This window comes from Triturus cristatus, chromosome 6 (genome assembly GCF_964204655.1).
Source record: "Triturus cristatus chromosome 6, aTriCri1.1, whole genome shotgun sequence".
Taxonomy (NCBI): domain Eukaryota; kingdom Metazoa; phylum Chordata; class Amphibia; order Caudata; family Salamandridae; genus Triturus; species Triturus cristatus.
In genome coordinates, this window is record NC_140589.1 from 1,467,073,695 (window position 1) to 1,467,080,148 (window position 6,454).

Consider the following 6,454-nt stretch of genomic DNA (forward strand, 5'->3'; position numbering starts at 1 on the left):
CCCAAAACGTGTTTTCCCCATGTTAAGTCTATGAGGATTTTTTATTTTTGAACACTACTACAGCCCGAACTGCTGAACGGAATATAACCAAATTAGGCAGCAAACTAGATGTTGGTCCAGAAAGCATGCTTTTTGTGATTTGGTGCAAATCTGCTTAGTAGTTTTTGAGATATCTAACTCAAAAAAATATAGATATCTGGGAACGTGAGTCGTTACAGTGGACTCGCGGATCCTACTAAAATTTGATTGACTGCCAACACTTCAACGAGAAAGTGTTGACAGCCATCTTGGGGCTCAGCTTGAAGCTGAGTCCCAGAAGAAAAGTTAAAAATAAAGAAAAGGGGCAGGGTAGGAATACCCTAACCCCCCCCCCCCCAGATATGGTGGGGGGGTCCCTCAGGGAAAAGGGCATTTAAAAAAAATAATTTGAAGCGGACTTCAGGCGGATCCGTGGCAATTAAAAAAAAAAAGCCAGCATGGGCTTCCGCAGATACTTTACAATAACCCCCGGGTGGGCCAGGTCCTAGAGGCATATGCTAAATATAGGAGGGGGGCTATGGCTTATCGAAGCCGCGGGGGCCGCCACCTCCCCGGGTCACTTTTAATTATGAATGTGGGTGGGCCCAGCCACATGGAGAGCCCCGGGGACCGTCACCTCCCTGAGGCTAAATAAAATAATATGGGGGGGCCTCGCAGACCCTCCTACCCCGGGGATCGCCACCTCTGAAAAACTCTTAGCCAACCCACTGTGTGGGACTTGCTGGAGGTAACAGGAGGGATAGCTGGCCCCCAAAGACCCTAAATAGCCAAGGGGACTTCATCCCCCCACTAGTAGTGAGCCAGGAGGTGCGTTTGCAGAGTGGTGGTGAAAGGGGGCATGGCTTGCTATCAGGTTTCAGCAATCTTGCTGTGTGAGACTTACTGGAGATAATAGGAGGGGTAGTTGGCGGCCAAGGACATCCTATTATCTCCAATATGTCCCACACACTGGGATTGCTAAGAGGTCTTCGGAGGCCACACCCCCTTTCTCCACTACTCTGCAAAGGCAGCTTGTGGTGCACTACTGGTTTGGGCATGATGTTCACTTTACTCCTGAGGGACCTTGGGGGCCAAGAAGCCCTCCTGGTACTCCCTGTACGTCCTACACAGGGGGATTCCTGAGAGTTGGTCGGAGGCCCATCCCCCTTTCTCAACCACTCTACAAATGCAACTACTAGTTGAAAAAACCATAGAAATTCACTGAAAAAAACAAAGGTTACAGGGATGTTATAGTTTGGAATTAGTATTTAAAAAACCTTAGACATTCACTGAAAAATCCATAGGTTACAGGGACGTTATAGGTAGGAAATGGAATTTAAACAAAACCTACTAATTCACATAAAAAAACAGGTTACAGAGACGTTATAGTTACGCTCAGGTTATATATTATATATTATTGTGACGTGTTTGAGATGTTCTGTATTCCAGTATACTTTTTTACCACGTTTAGTACATCTATAAGAGAAGTATGACCACTTGGGGATTCGTTAACACAGTGAAACAGATTTAAAATGCATTGTAGCGGAAAGTTGGACAATAACATTATGATTGTCTCTGTTGTGATTGTTGTGATAATTTGACATGTTAACTCTGATAATCACCTACAGAACGAAAAAACTATATTCTCATTTCATGATTATATGCTTTGTCAGTGTACTATACACAGATACATTTAGGGTGCATTTACCGTTTATTTACTCTTTGTTCTGTTATTAATTCCTTTACATGTTACCATTCCAAGATGTCCGCTCCATTTGGTCTAAGGGTACTGGAGACTTACGATGTTGTCCTTCTTCATTGTTCACCTTTGTAAAACTTTATCAATCCTTTTGTGTAATGCACCTATCTTACGTGATCAAGGCTTTGCAACGAGCTGAAACACGTTGTGAGAATTAAACATCCCTGTTGACATCATTGGATTTGGAGTTTTCTGATTACTGAGAGCGCATGTTATTTGAATCGCTGTGGGAACATTTGTGTGCCGGCGTGCTCCGCCGGCGTGTGCGCCACCTCTCTTGGGTCCAGCTTTCCGGAAGGAGCGAAGTTTGGTACATTTAATGGAGGATTGCATTGTTTGGACCGGCCTTCGTTGAGACGTAGGATATTCAGATACGGACGATAGCTTTTGGTGGAGGTAAGGCCTGTTGCCCGTTTGTCTGCCCCTGTTCGCGTGAGGGTGGGTTTCCCTTTGCAGGGGCTCCGATCCTTTCCCCGGGAAGCAGCAAGGGGTTTGCGGGACACCGTACACCAGGCTTGAAGTTCGTTCAGGATTTAGTAGGCTGTAACCAAGCGAGTCATATTTGATACGCTTATCATAATACTTGTTTGTCAGCCTACCTTATTACCTTATTGGCATTTGACTGTTTTTCAACGCTCACGGGGCAAGAGGAACCTGGTATCTTATACAGGGGGAATCAGAAACTCCTAGTTCTGTTGAACAACTACTCCAGGGGTGTGTGCAACATGGATGAGGAGGAGGAGAGAAGAGCAGCGGCTCATGCGATGTTCGCGAAGAGGCAACCTAAGGGTGAGACGAGAGTGGAACCAGGTATGAAACAACCAGTAGATGACAAGTTACGCAAGCTGGAAAAGCTAAAGAGATCAGAGATCTCAAAGTGGTGGGAAGCGATCTCTCTGCAAAATTACATAGACCAAGACATGGTACCCCGAGGTTTACGTATTTTCACCACACCGACGTACGAAACACCGAACCCAGAAATGCTATTAGAGTGGTCACAGAATTCCGCATTGAGCTCCAAAAGGATGCTCGAAATCCTGGTGAAATACGCGTGGATAGACAGGGACATCATAATGAAACAAATACAAGAGATCTTGGAAGAGATCAAAAAATCCATGGAAACAGATAAAGTGGAGGCAACTATGAGTTCGATAAAGGAACGCCTCAAGAAGTATGAGGAGGATATTAAGGCTCAAAAGGAGAGGAAGCTTGACCGTGATTATGGTGATTATGAGAGCGGCAGGATCCTCACTTTCAGCCGAAAATATGACCATCTGTACAATTCCAAGGAAACAACATCTACAACTGCGAACAATCCTTGTGAGACTCAAACACCGGTTGCCTCCTTGACCAGCGACACGGAATCAGATGTTTCGGTGGAAACCAACGTTGCCACGAATCAAACTTCTCGCCAGGTGAATTTTTTAGAGGAGTATCAACATATCCGTCGAAGCCAAAGGACTATACAAAACACCCCGGTGCCAACGACACGAAGACAGAGGGGTCGAGGACAGGGTCGAGGCAGAGGACGCGGAAACGGAGAAATAGAAGAGCAAGAATACTCCAACGATGGAAGAAGAGGCAGATCAAGGGGCAATATGGGAAACAGAAGATCACGCCCCAGGAAGATGTACTGATGGATCCTGAAATGGTGAATAAAACTATTATTAATCTTTCTAAGAGACCTCTTTGTGAGATTGAGAAACGTACTCTTTGCTTAGGACTCTCGTTCTGCCCCTCTAAACAATTTGACTATACCGGAACTAGAATTGATTTATTTAAATTTTCCAGAAAACTGAAACTCAAGAAGTGGCATAGACTGAAAAGATTGGGTGACCATAGCAAATTCACCAGAATGACTTCTAAGCACCAAGATAACGTGAACATTGGTGATATTCACACTCTTATCACCATGATTGAATTGGGTCAAGAAACAGAAACCGGTTACAGTGGTGATACCAGTAATCAAAACCAAAGTAATACAGTATCTACTGAGAATAGTTTGACTACCACCCAAACTCTAGACAAATTAGATCTTATCACTGATTCCTCTTCACATTCGGGTTTTAAACCCAAGTCGACATTTTTGCCCATATTGCCGTACGACAACATTGATACTTTTTAGGATGTTGTCAGCAAAGCACTTTGTACTTATAGACACAAAAAGGATCGGTTCTATAGGACTAATCCGTCATACAAACAAAGATCATTACTGAAATCCCTAGGCGACGACACTAATATCGTCATACGCCCTGCTGATAAAGGCGGTAATGTGGTTATTTTGGATAGGGACGACTACATTAGCGAGGCACATAGACAACTCTCTGACACTAGGTATTATGTACCTATTGTGATGGAAACATACAACACGAGTATCACTACCATCTGGGATATGTTGACCACCTGGCATGACAAGGGCATTTTAGAATGGGAAGAATACTGTTATTTAAAAAATTATCATCCTATTTTACCCGTTCTATACCTGTTGCCCAAGGTACATAAGGACCCCATTAAACCACCAGGGCAACCCATTGTGTCATCTAGGGGTAGTGTCACGGAACATGTGTCGAAATACGTAGACCATTTTCTAAGGGATTTTGTCACCAACTTGCCCAGTTACGTCAGGGATACGAAGGATTTTTTGAATAAATAAAAAATCAGCATATTGATCACAAATTCTTATTGATCACCCTGGATGTACAGTCCCTGTACACCATAATCAATCACCAACAGGGCCTTGAAGCATGCGAAAAAATTTTGAACAACAGACCCCTGCGTTTTAGGGAACATAGGAAGATGATCTTGAGTATGACAGAATTCTGCCTTGCTAACAACATCTTCCTCTTCGATGGCACCCTATACAGACAAACTACGGGTACCGCGATGGGTTCTTGTTTCGCGCCTAGTTTCGCAAATCTCTTTATGGGACGCTGGGAAGAGGAGATATTTGCTGATCCCACTCTTGCCAAGTATCTAGAACACATAGAGACATGGCTGCGGTATATCGATGATTTATTTATAATTTGGAAAGGTTCCGAGTCGGAAGCCACCAAATTCATCGAACAACTGAACATTAACAACTATAATATTGTCCTTACTGGCAATATAAGTGACTCCTCGGCAGAATATCTGGATGTCAAGTTGGACATCAAAGATAACACTGTGTTTACCACCCTATTCAGAAAATCCACAGCAGGGAACAGCATTCTTCATGCTCTGAGCAGCCACCCTGAGACTCTCAAATGAAGTTTTTTCGATAGTTTTATCGTTAATGTTTTGTGTACTGATACACAGTTGCCTCTATCACATATATATATTATGTCAGCTGTGTTCCCTCTCCTCTTCTTCCGTCCATGTATCAGGTGCACATTGATCAAGAATTGTTGCATTATTTTAAATATTTGATAACTCAATATGCTTTATACTGAGTTTGGTTTTTGTTTCTTTTACTTACAGGAGGAAAGGAAGGGGCCCAGACACCAGCGAGCACTTTCACGGGCAACCTACCCTTTCCCCCGCTTTTTCACTTAACATGGATGATATTCTAGTACAGTAGGTGACGATGAAAGAATCACACTAGCACATGTGAACTTGTCTCTTGCGGGAAATACTATCTTGGGATGGGTACTGAGAACCTGCTAGTGGGCACTTGCCATTATGTGTTTTGTGACGTTGTGTAAATGTTCTGCATTTCAGCATACTTATTTACCGCCTTTTAGCACATTGGTAAGAGAAATAGTTACGTATGACCACTTGGTGATTCGTTAACACAGTGAAACAGATCTATCTTATATTGAAGCGGAAAGTGACACTTGCCATCTTGTGTTTTGTGACGTGTTTGAGATGTTCTGTATTCCAGTATACTTTTTTACCACGTTTAGTACATCTATAAGAGAAGTAGTTTCAGATGACCACTTGGGGATTCGTTAACACAGTGAAACAGATTTAAAATGCATTGTAGCGGAAAGTTGGACAATAACATTATGATTGTCGCTGTTGTGATTGTTGTGATAATTTGACATGTTAACTCTGATAATCACCTACAGAACGGAAAAACTATATTCTCATTTCATGATTATACGCTTTGTCAGTGTACTATACACAGATACATTTAGGGTGCATTTACCGTTTATTTACTCTTTGTTCTGTTATTAATTCCTTTACATGTTACCATTCCAAGATGTCCGCTCCATTTGGTCTAAGGGTACTGGAGACTTACGATGTTGTCCTTCTTCATTGTTCACCTTTGTAAAACTTTATCAATCCTTTTGTGTAATGCACCTATCTTACGTGATCAAGGCTTTGCAACGAGCTGAAACGCGTTGTAATAATTAAACATCCCTGTTGACATCATTGGATTTGGAGTTTTCTGATTACTGAGAGCGCATGTTATTTGAATCGCTGTGGGAACATTTGTGTGCCGGCGTGCTCCGCCGGCGTGTGCGCCACCTCTCTTGGGTCCAGCTTTCCGGAAGGAGCGAAGTTTGGTACATATATATATATATATACAATTAACAATAGTGAGTTCACTTACAATGCTTTATAACATTTTTTATATCTCAACTCTCAGGCGTTTTTCCAGCACAATATAATCATTATCTTAACATGCTAACTGCATTATATGCGTTCAGACATTTTTTGCATCTTCATCTCCATGGTTTGGTACTTATATCCAAA

General features: G+C 42.6%; 1 long non-coding RNA gene across 1 annotated transcript in view; it reads left to right on the forward strand.

Annotated features, from left to right (window-relative positions):
• Positions 1-6,129, forward strand: part of LOC146821551 (uncharacterized) — a 675,073-nt gene extending 668,944 nt beyond the window's left edge. The window contains exon 6 of the long non-coding RNA XR_014963184.1: positions 5,234-6,129. This is a non-coding gene — a long non-coding RNA (uncharacterized LOC146821551). The remainder of the gene's footprint in view (positions 1-5,233) is intronic.
• Positions 6,130-6,454: the final 325 nt, after the last annotated feature.